Genomic DNA, 17,591 nt, shown 5'->3' with positions numbered 1-17,591 from the left:
CTCTCTGTGCCCCTCCCCCACTCATGCTCTGTCTCTCTCTGTCTCAGAAATAAACATTTTAAAAAATTAAAAAAAAAAATACTTTATTGAAATACGATTGAAACTGACAACCAATAAACTTAGCACCCCATTTTAAGAGACCATTTTTAACAATCAACAAATTTAAAACAAATAAGTAGAAGAAAGGAAGTGGACAAAAATAAGAGCAGAAAAGAGTGAAGAAAAAGCAAACATAAGAGGATCAACTAGGAAGGTGTTAAAATGATTAATAAAACTGATAAACCCTTGGAATAGTAATGAGGAAAAACCAATGTCAGAAATTTTAAAAGGAGACATCTCTCAGATCATACAGACATTAAACATATAAGATATTATGAACAAATTTATGCCAATAACCTTGAAAATTTATTTTTAATTTTTTTAATGTTTATTTGTTTTGGTGGGGGGGAGGGGCAGAGAGAGAGGGGGGTAGACACAGAATCTGAAGCAGGCTCCAGGCTCCAAGCTGTAAGCACAGAGCCCGATGCAGGGCTCGAACCCATGAGCTGTGAGATCATGATCTGTATCCAAGGGATACAGGTATGCTGTTTCCAAGGGCCACATGCACCCAATGTTTATAGCAGCACTATCAACAATAGCCAAAGTATGGAAAGAGCCCAAATGTCCATCGATGGATGAATGGATAAAGAAGATGTGGTATATATATACACAATAGAGTATTACTTGGCAATCAAAAAGAATGAAATCTTGCCATTTGCAATGACATGGATGGAACTAGAGGGTATGATGCAAAGCGAAATTAGTCAGAGAAAGACAAAAATCATATGACTTCACTCATATGAGGACTGTAAGACACAGAACAGATGAACATAAGGGAAGGGAAGCAAAAAGAATATAAAAACAGGGAGGGAGACAAAACATAAGAGATTCTTAAATATGGAAAACAAACAGAGGGTTACTGGAGGGATTGTGGGAGGGGGGATGGGCTAAATGGGTAAGAGGCATTAAGGAATCTACTCCTGAAATCATTGTTGCACTATATGCTAATTTGGATGTAAATTTAAAAAATAAATTAAATTAAATGGTAAAAAAAATCTACATATTTAAATAGATATGAAAAATATCCATGCAGAATAGAATATTATTCAGAGAATTTAAAGGCAGTACCACTTGAAGCTATATGCCACATTTGTAGATTGAAAGATTCAATTTGTGAAAATGTCAGTTTTTCCCAAACAGATCTATAGGGTTAATGGAGTCTTAAAAAACAAAAACAAAACAAAAATAAATTTTAAAAAGACAAATAAAAAAAACCTTACTAAAGTATACATTACAATCAAATACACACTTTTTTTTTATGAACTCTGTAATCACCACCCCAATCAATACCCAAATGCCTCCCCATCTCCTCTACCCCCTACTCCAGTCAACCACTGGTTTGATATTTATCACTATAGAGTAGTCGGGATTATTATAAAACTTCTTATAAATAGAGTCCCACAGTATATATTCTTTTGTGCCTGGGTTCTTTTGCTCAACATAATGTTTTTGAGATTCACCCACATTATGGGGTGTATCAGTAGTTCATTCCTTTTCATTGCTTAGTAATTTGACATTGTATAAACATATTGGTTCTTTCCAGTTTGGAGTAATTATGAATAAAGTGCTATAAACATTCAAGTACAACTCTTTTTATGAACATATGCTTTCATTCTCTTGGATAAATACCTAGGAGTGAAATTTCTGGGGATCCAATGCAGCCTTAAAAATCACAAATAAAATTCCACAGTTATTGTGGAGTTTGATACACTAATTTTAAACTTCACAAGAAAATATAAAGAGCTAGAACAGCCTTCAAGAAGAACAACATGGGGGCGCCTGGGTGGCTCAGTCGGTTGAGCGTCCGACTTCGGCTCAGGTCATGATCTCGTGGTCCGTGAGTTTGAGCCCCGGGTTGGGCTCTGTGCTGACAGCTCAGAGCCTGGAGCCTGCTTCAGATTCTGTGTCTCCCTCTCTCTCTGACCCTCCCCCGTTCATGCTCTGTCTCTCTCTGTCTCAAAAATAAATAAACATTAAAAAAAAAAAAAAAAGAAGAAGAACAACAACATGGTGGAAGAACTGGCTCTACCAGAGATAAAAACTTGTTATGCAATTTATTATAAAAACACTATAGTGTGGTATTGGTATAAAAATAGTCAAACAGCGAAATGCCAGTTGGTTAAGCGTCTGACTCTTGATCTCGGCTCAGGTCTTGATCTCAGGGTCATGAGTTCAAGCCCCACGCTGGGCTTCACACTGGGCACGGAGTCTACTTAAAAATTAATTAATTAATTAATTAATAGTCAAAAAGATCAATGGAATTTAACAAAAGGCCCAGGGACAGACCCAAACACATATGAACACTTGATGTGTGACTAAGGTGCCTCTGCCAAGCAAGAGTGGAAGGATAGTTTTTGTTTGTTTGTTTGTTTGTTTGTTTGTAGAGAAAAAGAGACAGAGCATCCAAGTTGGGGAGAGTGCAGAGGGCAAGAGAGAATCTTAAGCAGGCTCCCCACTCAGTGCGGAGTCCCATGCAAAACTGGATCCCACAACCTTGGGATCATGACCCGAGCCAAAAATCAAGAGTCAGTGGCTCAACTGACTGAGCCACTGAGGTGCCCCTAGAAGGATAGTTGTTTAATAAATGGTGGAGGGATACTGCATACCATAATAGGGTAGGGGAGGGGGGGGACTGATAGTTTATCTCACATTATACAGAAAAATAAATTCTAAATGGTTTTTAGGCTTGAATTTCAAAGGCCAAATAATAACAGTTTCTAAAAGTTAATATTATACACTTGAATGTTTTCAAGAAGTTAGAGGAATGAAAGATTTCTTAAGGAGACATTTTAAAAGTCAATTCTAGGGGTGCCTGGGTGGCTCAGTCAGTTAAACGTCTGACTTCAGCTCAGGTCATGACCTCCAGGTCCCTGAGTTTGAGCCCGTGTCGGGCACTGTGCTGATAGCTCAGAGCCTGGAGCCTGCTTCAGATTCTGTGTCTTCCTCTCTCTCTGCTCCTCCCCCACTCATGGGGGAGGAGGAGTGCTTCCCAGACACCTGCAATGTTCTATCTTCACCTCAGTAGAGGTAACAATTGTAAACATATCCACCTTATGATAAATCATTGGACTAATTGTTTTGTGTATTTTTCTTAATGTACATTATCTTTCACAACAGAGGAAGCATTAAAAAAAAAAAAAAAAAAAAACAACTACAGAGTGAAGGATCCAGTAGCCAATTAGAGACAAAAGCTACAGTATTCATTGTACTGTCCAACAAGCAAGTTTTCCATGTTAATATTCCAAGTCATTAAAGAAATGTCCTTCAGAGACTATTTTCTAATCCCCCAAAGCAGTAAAATAAATGCAATAAGCTTCTGAAAAGACAGGAAGCCTAACAACAGTCCAGCACCAGGGCTGTTTTTTTCTTATGAGGCTTTGCCAGGTTCAAAAACTGAGTATTTTCAGCCACAAGTTAAAGTTTAAGCTTTGTCCTGCTCTCTGAAAACAGGAAATTAGCTGTCATTCAAAAGAAATTAACACTTGCATCTATCTCATTACAAGAGAAAATTGTTTCTTTCCATCTCCCCCATAACTGGATATACTGATGCATGCCTCAGACAGTGGTGACAGCTCCTTTGTCATCAGCATAGGTGAGTGTTGCCTAGGTAACCAAGCCCTCCACTGGTGCCAGGTCCTCCGATCTCTGGGCTGACTTCACCAGGCAGAGTAGGCACCATCCCTGCACATGAGGGGATGAAAAGTTAGAAAAGTCAATCAACAACCCTTGGCTGTTCATGCTTGGATTCATCTGTCCGAGTGTCAGAAGGGCATGTCTGATGGTGTTGTGATAAAGGCTGCACCACATTTACAAAATATCCAGTCTCATTCAGCCTGGAGGGGAAAAAAAGATTGGACACTGGAGAAAGTATATAAACACTTCTTGGGCTCTTCCAGCACTACACAATGTTATTTCTTTTCACTAGTAAAAATAATAACAGTTACCATTTATTGAACGCCTGCTATGTGCCAACACTTTGTATCAAATATCTCATTAAATGTTCTTCACAGTAATCTTTGCAAGTTAGCAGCTTTGTTTTCATCTTCTAGGAGGAAACCGGCTCAGACAGGTTTAGTGATGTGTCCAGGATCACACCTCCTAACAAGTCTGACCCACTGCCTCCAGAAAACTCCACACATTGCCCATCTTCCATTCTGGCAATGAATCACCCAGGCTTCCTAAAAGGCAACTCATTAGCCAGAGTCTGCCAAGAACTGACTCCCCAGCTTTGAAATGATATAAAAGTTGCCACAAATGATACAAAAGAAAAGAAAAGAAAAGAAAAGAAAAGAAAAGAAAAGAAAAGAAAAGAGGAGCGGAGGGGAGGGGAAGGGAGGGGAGGGGAGGGGAGGGGAGGGGAGGGGAGGGGAGGGGAGGGGAGGGAAGGGAAGGGAAGGGAAGGGAAGGGAAGGGAAGAAAAAAGGACAAGTGGTAGATAAAATTTCTTACACTAAGGACAAATGTAAACAAACATTATTTATACAAAGTATATAGCCTTACGTTATATTGTTCATGACAACAAACAGTGAAGCAGTTATGATTCTTATGCCCAGGTTAGTGACAGAGAAACAAAGGTTCAAAATGGTTTGCTGCCTGCCCCCAGGTCCTGCTGTAATTGGTAGAGCAAAGACCCCAGCTGACTCCAAAGTCCTCAGTCACCACATACACCAACAATGATGACTGAGTGTGCACATTACATCACTCTATATGTGAGGCATGTGTGTGCCCAGGGACCGCATGGGTATTTATAACTTGTGTCTAAACCCTCATAAATGTCAGCTGTGATCATCATAGTGATCCCTAACACACCAGGCTATAAACCTACACTCCCTAAGTTGGCGCACAAAGTTCATCAGTATGTGGTCCCCACCTTCCTTCCAACATCATCTCCAACACCGTGGCCAGGACCATCCAGTTGCAGCTCACCCTGACCACAATCTCCCTCGCCTCCTTGCTTTTGTTTTCACCGTTCCCTCCATCTTGGACACTCTTTCTCACCTCTAGAGAATTCCCCTGAGCTCTCTAGACTCCTCTGAATGTAGTCCAGATGACTTCCTGGGGCTCCTGGGGCCCATGCCTGCCTCTGTGAAAGCTCTGGGTGCCCTGTATCCTCACTCCTACCTCCAAGCTCCAGTGTTTTGCTGGCCTCTGCCTCTTCACAGAAAGTTCTCAGGAAATGCTAAGAGATGGATCTTGGGTTGCCTCCGATTCTAGCCACAGACCACAGAGGGACGATTTTTGCCAACGTGATATGATGTAAATTCTCTCCTGTCTTTCTAGATTTCCCTTTATAGCAATCCATGAAAGGCTAAAAAGCAGCTTCTCATAAAACAGTCCATAAAACTGTATGTGGTAATTAAGTGTCACCAATCCACAGAGCACCACATGCAGATAGGCAGTGTTGGGGGACTGTTTCCCTTTCATATGCACAGGAGCTGTCGTTTTCTATTTTTTCTAATAAAGTTGTACAAAACAAATGTGTTACGGTATTTCCACTTTGTTCTCTTTTATTTTTAGGCTCTGATCTGTTCATTACGGCAAGGATGTGCAATTCTTGCCATATCTTCAAATCCTCCCTGCTGCTCTCCTCCCAACCTAACTGGGAAATTGTGTGTATCAGATAACCGGGCCCAACAAACAAAACTCAAATCCAAACAATTCAACAAAGATGCGTTAAACTGCCTGTCTCTAAAGACAGGTCCAAAGAAAAAGAAGGTGGAGGGAGCTTGCTTTAAGAATATGGGATATGGGAGTGTAAGCTTCAGACCAGGTAGTCTGGGTTTGAATCCTGGTTTTGCCACTCCTCGCTGAACTCACCTAGGCAGGACCAGCTATGTAATTTGGGGGACCCTGTGCAAAATAAAAATGCAGGGCCCCTTCTTCAAAACTATGAGGAATTTTTAGACAGCAACTATAGCAATTAAATCAAGTGTGAGGTCTTTCTAAGCATGCAGTCAGTCCTGCAATCACACATTGTGACGTCACAAAGCCGTCCCTTCATCTAGTCTTCCTGCATCTCGGTTTCCTCCTCCGTAAAATGGACACAATAATAGCACCCATATCACAGGGTTGTCGTGAGGATCGGATTACAAACTTGCATTTAAAAATCCTCTTATTGGGGCACCCAGATGGCTCAGTCCAACCCTTGATTTTGGCTCAGGTCATGATCTCATGGTTCATGAGTTCGAGCTCCACATTGGGCTCTGTGTCAACAGTGCACATGCGCACATCCAGACACTCTCTCTCTCTCTCTCAAAATGAATAAACAAACATGTGTTAAAATGCTCTTATAGAGCACCTGGTACATAACAAAAGATGCTTGATTTGCCATTATTTTTTAAGTCAAATTATGAAACAAAATAACTAAGGCATTAATATTAAATTTCAAAATAATTCTTTACCAAAGGATTAACCACAAGGTCCTTTAAATAGAAAACCTCCTTAATTCTGATTGAGTTTAGAAAAGACTGATGCCTATACTACTTATTATTAAAAAAAAAAAAATCTATTAGGCAAAACAACGTTTTTTCTAATTAGAGAAATAAACCCAACACAGAAAGATGGGCTACAGACAGAATGGCCACAAAATGGGTTTTTTATTTAAGGTCCACGGGAAAGGAGATCTCTTTTTCTGTTCTTACCTACCATTCTGACCTATCTATAGGGCAGCCTCATGTCTAGAACAGGGCTGGGGTGAAGAGCATGGATTTGGGGAGTCAATAAGAACTGAGCTGACTAGATCTCTTTCACTTAACTTCTCTAAACCCTTAACTTGTACATACTTCTCTAAACCTACATTTCCTCATTAACCATGCAAAGTCACAGGGGGCTTACAAAACAGTCACAGGGTTGTAGAAGCTTTAGCTGACATGCACGTATGTGGTGCTTGGCTTGATGTTTGGAGCTCAGAATTGCTCATAAAACGGCTGCCTCAAGGGCAGTAATAAGGAACCATGCCCCAAGGCAAGGGTGGGAAACAGCAGGCATTTAATAGGCAGTGGGCCGGATATATCTCACACCCTTAAAATTACAGTTTAAGATTACAAACATTGTGTTCGTCCATATCAGAAAGAACCTGAACTGCCCCATCAATGATCTGAGAGCTCAAAAGATTACTTCTAAATTTAGGCTTGCCCTGATTAAATGAAAATGTCAATCCCTGTATTATTAGCTTTATTTGCCAAGAATATTTTACTTTTATCAGCACTTTCAAATGGATTGATATATTTGCTTATCCAGATTTTACATATTCTATAGATGACACAATCTCATTAAAGTGTAGTCACACAGACTATGGCCTGGAGCCCACACAAGACCCCAGCCTAGCACTTTGACTTCAACAAGGAACATGTTCTTTAAATGTGACTAACTCTACCACACCCAGGGAGAGAAATGGCACTGCCGTGCTTTAACTTACAACTCTCTGATAAAAACTCTGCCTGCGTCATCTTTAAGGCTGCCATAATTGGGACAAACAATTTCCAAGTACAAAGAACAATACCCAGACCCAATCCAAGGACTCTGAACATTGTAAAGAGTCAATAAGACAATAGGATTTTCTATCCCCTGCTCAATGGCTCCAGCACATTTAGTCTTCTGCGTAAAATGCTTCAAAAGTGTTCCATCATCCAAAATATTCCGAAGGTATTCTTTGGATGAGGTCAAGTCCAAACTGCTTAGTCTACCTAATCTCCCACCAGTCCTCCTCAGTCCAACCTAAGCTGGAGCCACACAGAGCTGCCCACTGTTCCCCACAAATGTTGTTTCAGGTCCAGGAAAAAAATCTCAGAGGAGCCAAAGCAGAGATAGCAGGGATAAGTGCCTTAGAAGAGGCTGGGGAGGGGGGCAGGGGCAGGTCATACAGGCCTGTGGAGACATGATAAAAATAATTTATTTCAAATGAAAGGGAAGCCATTGATCAGTTAAGCAAGGGAACAAGATCATATTAAATGCATTTTTTATTGAGACACAATTAATATATAACATTATATTAGGCTTAGGTATACAGCATAATGATTTGATATTTGTATATATTGCAAAATGATCACAATAAGTAAATTTTAACTAAAATCCATCACCAAAGTTACAAATTCTTCTTGTGATAAGAACTTTTAAGATCTATCCTCTTAGCAACTTTTAAATATGCAATACAGTGTTACTAACTATAGTCATCATGCTGTCTATTATATCCCTAGGAGTTATTTATTTTATAACTGCAAGCCTGTTATAAATTTATTCATCACTGGACACTTAGGTTGTTTCCATGTCTTGGCTACTGTAAATAATGCTGCAGTGAAATGGTAGTGCAGATATCTTTTTGAGTTAGTGTCTTCATTTTCTTCAGATGAAAACCCAGAAGTGGAATTTTAAGATTACATGATGGTTGTATTTTTAATTTTTGAGGAACCTCCATACAGTTTTCTGCAGTGGCTGCACCAATTTGCATTCCCACCAACAGTGCACAAGAGTTCCTTTGCTCCACATCCTCACCTGTTTAATAATAGCCTTTCTAACAGGTGTGAGGTGATATTTCATTGTGGTTTTGATTTGCATTCCCCCCATGATGATGAGTGACGTTGAGTATCTTTTTGTGTACCTATTGGTCGTGTGTATGTCTTCTTTCGAAAAAGGTCTACTCAGAGCCTCTGCCCATTTTCTAATTTTGTTGTTGTTGTTGTTGCTATTGAGTTGTGGGAGTTCTTCATATATTTTGGATATTAACCTCTTATAATTTGTAAGTTATTTGCAATTTTTTCCCGAAAACATGACCGATTAGGCAAGGGAAGGAGATCAACTTACATACGTTTTTAAAAGTTCCTTCTACAGGGCGCCTGGGTGGCTCAGTCGGTTGAGCGTCCGACTTCGGCTCAGGTCATGATCTCATGGTCCGTGAGTTCGAGCCCCGCGTCGGGCTCTGTGCTGACCGCTCAGAGCCTGGAGCCTGTTTCAGATTCTGTGTCTCCCTCTCTCTCTGACCCTCCCCTGTTCATGCTCTGTCTCTCTCTGTCTCAAAAATGAATAAAACATTAAAAAACAATTTAAAAAAAAGAATGATGAGGGAAGAGGAGACTGTGGAAGAGGAGACTGTGGAGGGGAGACCAGTAGGTGATGAGGGAAGAGGAGACTGTGGAGGGGAGACCAGTAGGTGAATGCAGGACAGCAGTCCCAACGCTCACGCTTCTCCATCGAAATTCTGTTCAGGTACCCATTCATCAGAGAAACTAATCTTACTAGGGCTGAATTGAGCTAAACAGGTGGAATGAAATGTCTGCCTAAGTGTAAACTAGTTTAAAAGTTCTCCAAATTAAAAAAGTGTTCTTAGAATTCTTTGATTTTTTTAATATTTGGTTTCACTCAGATCAAAATCATTTCTATAAGCTCCTTCAAAGTATAGTTATGTTTAGTTCATTTCAATAGTCCTATATGATTCTCTCCTCTACAGAAGTAGGAGAGCAGACTTAAAATAAAAGCAGGGCATTTTGAGTCAGACAGATCTGAATTTAATTCCCCAGCTCCAATACTCACTTGGGAGAATTAAACTAGTCACACCCCCCTTATCCACAGGGGATACAATCTAAAATCCCCAGTAGATGCCTGAAGCCATATATATATGGTATATGTGTGTGTGTGTGTGTGTGTGTGTGTGTGTATACACACACTGATTTTTTCCTATACATACATACCTATGATAAAGTTTAATTCATAAATCAGGTACAGTAGGAGATTAACAACAATAGCTAATGATAAAACAATAATTATAACAATATACAGCAATATACTGTAATAAAAGTTATATACCTGTAGTCTCTCTCTCACTGAAAATATCTTATTGTACTGTACTCACCCTTCTTGTGAAGATGTGAGATGATAAATGCCTATGTGATGAGTTGAAGTGAAGTGAATGACGTAGGCCTGGTGATGCAGCATTAGGCTACTATTAACCTTCTGATGGTAGGTCAGAAGGAGGATCATCTGCTTCCAGACCACCACTGACCACAGGTAACTGACACCATGGAAGGCAACACAGTGGGTAAGGGGAGACTATCGACTTAACTTCCCTGAGCCTGTTTCTCCATCTGTAAAATAGGAATACCTCTACCACAAACAGATGCTTTAAAGTTTTACCCACAGGTAATGTAGGATGATGACCAGCTCAGTGCCAGCCACAAAGTAGGTGCTCAATAGATAAGAGCTGCTGCAAAGACAATAATATTGTCCTTTCAAGGCAGGGTCCCAAGGCAGTCGCCACATAATGATCCACAGGGCAGAACTATACAGCATCCTCCTTAAAAGCAATACAATCAATTGAATATAAAAGTCAGCTCTACCAGAGCCTAAAGTCTGTCATGTATCACTTAAATGACTCAAGATATAATGTCCCAATTTAAGATTTTCTTCATTAAATGGGAAGTTGAACAAGTAATAACTTATTTGTATAAAATGTTTAGTTTTATTTTATCATTGGCTCATCAGCGTTTGACAGATAAAACACCAAGCTATGCCATACACAAGCACACTTCCATCTTTGGTAAATTTTAATTTCCAGCATTCTGTTTGAAATTCTGCCTGTGCAATCCTTGCAGCAGAATCATAATTGGGACAAGTAATTTCCAAGTACAAGGGACAATAACCAGAGTCAATCTCAGGACTCCGAGTACTCTAAAAGACAGTGAGACACCAGAATGTTCTCTTTGACTCAACACCTCAACTGCATTTAACAATCTGTTTAAGGGAAATACAAATCAAAACCACACTCAGATACCACCTCACGCCAGTCAGAGTGGCCAAAATGAACAAATCAGGAGACTATACATGCTGGAGAGGATGTGGAGAAACAGGAACCCTCTTGCACTGCTGGTGGGAATGCAAACTGATGCAGCTGCTCTGGAAGACAGTGTGGAGGTTCCTCAAAAAATTAAAAACAGATCTACCCTATGACCCAGCAATAGCACTGCTAGGAATTGACCCAAGGGATACAGGAGTACTGATGCATAGGGGCACTTGTACCCCAATGTTTATAGCAGCACTCTCAACAATAGCCAAATTATGGAAAGAGCCGAAATGTCCATCAACTGATGAATGGATAAAGAAATTGTGGTTTATATACACAATGGAGTACTACGTGGCAATGAGAAAGAATGAAATATGGCCCTTTGTAGCAACATGGATGGAACTGGAGAGTGTGATGCTAAGTGAAATAAGCCATACAGAGAAAGACAGATACCATATGGTTTCACTCTTATGTGGATCCTGAGAAACTTGACAGAAACCCATGGGGGAGGGGAAGGAAAAAAAAAAAGAGATTAGAGTGGAAGAGAGCCAAAGCATAAGAGACTCTTAAAAACTGAGAACAAACTGAGGGTTGATGGGGGTGGGAGGGAGAGGTGGGTGGGTGATGGGTATTGAGGAGGGCACCTTTTGGGATGAGCACTGGGTGTTGTATGGAAACCAATTTGACAATCAACTTCATATATTGAAAAAAAAATAATATGTTTAAAACCCATTAGTGTTTCCTCATTTCCAGAGTATTAAGTTCATATTCCTTGGCAGGACCCACATAATCTTTCACGATCTAACCCATATATATAACCTCCTCCAGCTCCCAAAACCAGCCCAATGACCGCCATCCACAACTTTTCGCTACTCCCAAAATGACCTGTTGCTGCATGCCACCATAACTTTGCACATGCTTTTCCCGCCCCCCCCCCTTAAATTAATTCATTCAACCACTCATTGGTTTGTGAAATACACTGTGCTGGATGCTAGGTACATAGTGATGAATAAAATAATCATGATCCCTGCCCTTTCAGTCTTCTGACTGACAAGTAAACAAACAAACAAACAAACAAAAAACATGCATTCATATATTAAGAAAATGCTATGCACACAATAAACAGGGAAGCATAATACAGAATATCAGGAAGAATTATATTTTATTGGCATGATCAGCAAAAGGCCTGTCTGGGGCAATACATTTTAATTTGGGACATGGAAGAGGGGAAGAGATAGCCTCAAAAAGAATCTGGGGGCAGAGGACCAGCAGCCCAAAAGCTCTGAAGCAGAAAGGAACTTGACATGGTCCAAGAACTGGTTTGAATGAAAATGAGCAGTGGACTAAGGTATAGGAGAGGATTTCTCAAGAATAAGTAGGAGCAAGATCATGAGTACTGTGAGCCGTGGGAAGGAGTTTAGATTTTGTCCCAAGTGGAATGGAAAACCACCAAAAGATTTAGACAGGCAACCACCATAATCTGATCTACTTTTTAAACGATCACTCTGGCTGCCCAGTGGAGTTATCCAGGGGGATGGGCGACAGAGAGGAGAACAGAGGGAGAGCAGTCAAGATGGAAAACTTCCTGGCATTCCCTATCCAGTCAGAATGATGGCCTTAGGCTCAAATACAAATACCATCTCCAAAAGGAAATAAATTCATGTCTGATAACCTAAGTGGGTTTTCCCAAGGGTGATCTGATTCAAAATTCTTCAAAGGCAAAAAAAACACTGAAAATTTTTTTTTAATTCAGTTTCTCTCAAGTCAAAAATCAAGCAATCTCGGGTATGTGGGTGGCTCAGTCAGTTAAGCATCTGACTTGGGCTCATGCCATGATCTCATGATTTGTGAGTTCAAGCCCCACATTGGGCTCTGTGCTGACAGGCTGGAGCCTGCTTGGGGTTCTCTCTCCCTCTCAAAAATAAGTACACTTAAAAAAACAAAAATCAAGCAATCTATTTCATTTACATAATCTCCTTGGAAGCAGGCTGATTTCACACTGCGATATATTTCAACAGTCCAAAGTGTTTCTCTACACTAAGAGGTAAACCACCAAAAATGGCAAAACAGCAAACAAACAAAAAAACTCAAACAAAAACAACAATTAAAAACAAGGTGTGTGGCCATGTGCATGTTAGTTACATACAAAGATACCAGAACCAAAGTGCCTGTCATTGCCAAAAATAGTTTGCCAAAAACTATCATTGCCAAAAAGAGTTTGGTGGCTTTAACCATTCTCTGCTTCAGTTCCTTACCTGGAAAATAAAGATTAAACGAGTTAGTAAGTGTAAAGGGCTGAGAATAGTGCCTAAGCCTTAGCACACAATATATGTTAGCCAATAACAATATTTTTTTATTGTTAAAAAAATTTTTTTTAATGTTTTTATTTATTTTTGAGACAGAGAGTGACAGAGCATGAGCGGGGAAGGGGCAGAGAGAGAGGGAGACACAGAATCTGAAGCAGGCTCCAGGCTCTGAGCTGTCAGCACAGATCCTGATGCGGGGCTCGAACTCACAGATTGAGATCATGACCTGAGCTGAAGTCGGACGCTTAACCAACGGAGCCACCCAGGTGCCCCAACAATATTTTTTTTTTTAACTGGTCATTACTTACAATGCTATGTTATCGTTTATTCTGGTCTCTATTTTATCTATTTCTGATTTTTCTTATTCCCTTCCTCTACTAAATTTTAGCTAAATTTCTTCTTTTTCCAGTTCCTTATGTGGTAATGTTGTTCACTTGAACTTTTCTTCTTGTTTTAAATATTTTTATTTTAGAGAGAGAAAAAGCACACGCAGGGAAGAGGGGCAGAGCGGGGGCGGGGGGGGAGAGATTGAGAATTTCAAGCTTCGCGCTCAGTGTAGAGCCTAACCGACTGAGCCACCCAGGCGCCCCTCTTTTTTTTTTTTTCTTTTAAGTTTATTTATTTTGAAGGAGTGAAAGAGAGAGTGCATGCACACACATGAGTCAGGGAGGAGCAGAGAGAGAGCAACAGAGAGGATCCCAAGCAGGCTCAGGCTCACCTTCATGACGCAAGGTTACTACCTGAGCCAATATCAAGAGTTGGACATTTAACCAATTGAGCCAACTAGGCACCCCGATATTTTTTTCTTAATACAAGCATTTCTAACACAAATTTAACTCTAACACTCACTTTTGCTGCATCTCATAGGTTTCGGAACGTTGGGTTTTCTTTTTCTTTTGAGATATATTTTGATTTGCTGTTTGAACTCTTATTTGGCCCATTGCGTGTGCAGTAGTATGTTGTTTAATAGTTACATTGTAGGGGCGCCTGGGTGGCTTGGTTGGTTGAGTATCCAACTCTCAATTTTGGCTCAGGTCATGATCTCTGTCATCAGATAGAGCCTCATGGTGGGGCTCCAAGCTGGAAGTGGAGCCTGCTTAAGATTCTCTCTCTCCCTCTGCCCTTCCCCTACTCACCCGCACATGTGTGTGCTCTCTCTCTCTCAAAAAAAAAAAAAAAAAAGCCTCAAAAGAAACATATATTTACATTGCAAATTTTCCAACTTTGTTTTATTGTTGATCTTTTGCTTTGTACCATTGTGGTCGGAAAATATACTTGGTATGATTTTAGTCTTCTTAAATTTGTAATGTTTGTTATGTCTCTTTTTATGTGATTAAACAGGGGATTCTTCTGTACTTACTAGAAGAAAATGTGTATTCTATTTCTTTTGGATGGAATATTTTATATATATCTTTTGGAACCACATATTCTGAAGTATGCTTCAGGAAAAAAAAACTAACTGAGGGTACTCATTCAAGATAAAGCACATGGGGGGGTGGAGACCAGGTGAAACAGATGAAGGGGATTAAGAGTACACTTATCATGATAAGCACTGAGTAATGTATAGAATTGTTGAATCATTGTATTGTATACCTGAAACTAATATAACACTGCTAACTATACCAGAACTAAAATTGAAATTTAATTTAAAAAAATTCTTTTTAAATAATAGCTACAAAAATAATATGGTCACACAAATTTTCTACTCACTAGCCATGGAGCCTTGGGCAAAGAAGGTAAGTTCTGTCTAAACCTCAGAGTTTCCTCACAGGTAAATAAGATATGATAATAGTATTTTTCTAAACAGGATTATTGAATATTGAAGGAAATCATGTGCACACCTTAAATAGAGTACCTACAATAAAGTTAGGACCCAGAAAATGTTTATTGACATTATTTTATCATTAAAGTTATTATTGTGGACAAGTTACAAATAGGTTTGTCCATGCATGACTACAGGAAAATATTCTGTTACATATATTTTACCTCGGCCAGACTCCTGGATTCAAATCCCAGCCCCCCCCACCCCCCATGCTTGTACAACCTTGGGGAGGCTCCTTAACCTCTCTAAGCCTCAATTTCCTCATCTATATCGGAATTTATAATAGTATGTACCTTATGAGCTTGACAAATGAGATAATGCAAACATATAAAGTCCAGAAAGCCCCAACATAGCAAGTACTCAGGAAATATAAGCTATTGCTACAATTAATATTATCATCCATGTAGACCCAAATTTCCCTTAGAAAAGAATTAAATTCTCAGCTTCTCAGGGGCACCTGGCTGGCTCAGTTGATAGAGCACATGACTCTTGCTTTCGGGGTCATAAGTTCAAGCCCCATGTTGGGTGTGGAGTTTACTTATATACATATATAAAATAAAGTAAAATTGTTTTAAAAAAATACACAAATAAATCATCAGCTTTTCTTTCATCTCCATTCCCTCTACCCCTCCTCTCACCCATAGTATTCGGGTTCTCTCTAAGTGCTTGATGATAAACTTCTTCTTCACAAAAGCCTCTATTTGCTGAAGATAAAAGGCAAAAATAGGTCAAACACAGACCTCTTTAACATCCTCAAATCTAGAATATACAGTGAATTTCGATTTTTCTAATACCGAATGGAACATGGTTTCAGATGTCATGTCTTTAAATAAGGTTTTAATATCAAGGGTCAAACATGGATGAGAGAAAAACAAACCTTACTTTATCAACAAGTGAGAAGTCACATGCAGAAATCTTGGCTCAGCTTAAGCCATCAACCAGGCTGCTGGGGTTAAACAGCATGGCAGAATTAAATAAACATTAAACCAGCTAAGGAACAAATAATTAAGTGACATAAACCAGGGTAGGAAAGAGAGATTCTCTTATTCCCAACTGAAAGAATGAAAGAAAAAATAAATAAGGGAGCAGGCGAAAAGTGGCAGGTAATTGCTGCTCCTGGGGAATGAATTTTCTCCTAGAAATAGGGAGAAAGAAAGGACAACAAGGTCGAGAAGGTCAGCAATAAAAAAAGCAAACACAAGTAGTTGTAAAGTCAGCCTCCAGGCAGTGGCAAAGGTGTGTGGGATGACATCCCTGAGCTGTCATGAACACCATACCAATGATTTTATACCAAGCACAGAAATGAGTCACATTTCCCAGAGAATTCCTAACAGAGTGGCTTATAACCTGGGACCCTGCAAGAGGGTTTTATCTACTTGGTAATAGAATTCTGTATGGCTTCCCTTCTACTGAGCTGAGATTATGGTTCTTTAAACATACTAACTAATGGCCCCTGTAACAACTGCACTGGGGAGGGACCCAGAGGCCAGAGATGAAAGTGGGTGGGTTGCGGGGGGGGGGGGGGGGCAGGTAAGAAAAATTAACTGCATAATAAATAAAGGCATGGAAATAGAGAGCCAGGAGAAGGTAAAAAGGTACACCTTAGAGATTTATTTTCTTTATGCCAACATGAGCCTATGAGAAGAGATTAAATCAGCAGTTTCCAATGCTTTGTGTTACTTATTAAATCCCAAACAAGGCTGTGAATCATCAACATGAAAAAAGAAAAGCTATCATCTTTCGCTGGTCTTCATTCTCCCCATTCCTAATCCTTAAATAATGACTTTTTAAATATGAGACCAAGTAAGCCAATAATTAAGAGAGTGAACTCTAACACTAATGCATTAACTTTCATGACCAAAGCCAGTACAACTTGACTACAGAAGCTGTTTTCTGCACCCCCAGCAGAATGGGCTTGGTTGGGGGGAGGAGGGGACAGAGGCAGAAACAAAGCAAGAAGGGGTTTGACATACAATCAGCAGGAACCAAATCGCTGGTTTATAAATCAACATAAACTGATTTCACAACTGATTTGAAAGAAACTGAGTTTCCAGAAACACATGAGGGGTGCCACCAGAAAGGGGTTCATTTCAGCCCCAGCCCCTTGCTGTTGGACACAGAGGCATATGCATTCCAATATTCACGGTGGTCTAAGCCCCATGGCATTAGAAAGCTTGGGGGTTAATGAGAATAATGAAGGAAGAAATCAAATATTATAATGCCTAAAAAGTTTTATTTGAATGCACTTGACTTTCTAAACTGACTTAAATTCTTGTCAGTTTCTGTTGGCCATTGCAGGTGTGTTAAGCCTTCCATAACTCAACAACTATTTGTTGAACAGGAGGTAGCATGTCAGGACTGACGTCCACACATGGGCCTCATCAGCATCACCTGGGGGCTTTTTAGAAATGCAAATTCTTGAGCCCTAACCCAGGACTGACCTACAAAATCATAAACTCTGGGGGTGGGGATTAGCAATCTCTGGTGAAATAAGCTTTTCAGGGGTCCTGGCACCGTTCAAGTTGAACAGCACTTGTGGTAGCATATCTGTTAGAAGCAACAGCCTTATTGGGCTTTGGAGTCTGAGTTCCAA

At 39.9% G+C, this 17,591-nt stretch overlaps 1 protein-coding gene across 3 annotated transcripts in view; it reads right to left on the bottom strand.

Annotated features, from left to right (window-relative positions):
• Nucleotides 1–17,591, bottom strand: part of ST6GALNAC3 (ST6 N-acetylgalactosaminide alpha-2,6-sialyltransferase 3) — a 532,085-nt gene that overhangs the window by 504,843 nt on the left and 9,651 nt on the right. Inside the window, exon 2 of one of the 3 annotated variants that reach the window (XR_006206150.1) lies at nucleotides 3,660–3,780. The exons of the other annotated variants lie outside the window; for them this stretch is intronic. The gene's annotated coding sequence lies outside the window, so the exon portion shown is untranslated. Of the gene's footprint in view, nucleotides 1–3,659; nucleotides 3,781–17,591 lie in introns of those variants that run through there. 3 annotated transcript variants of the gene reach the window in all.

The sequence above is a fragment of the Panthera leo genome, chromosome C1 (assembly GCF_018350215.1).
Source record: "Panthera leo isolate Ple1 chromosome C1, P.leo_Ple1_pat1.1, whole genome shotgun sequence".
In the NCBI taxonomy this organism is placed as follows: domain Eukaryota; kingdom Metazoa; phylum Chordata; class Mammalia; order Carnivora; family Felidae; genus Panthera; species Panthera leo.
This window is presented reverse-complemented; position numbering and strand designations above follow the sequence as displayed.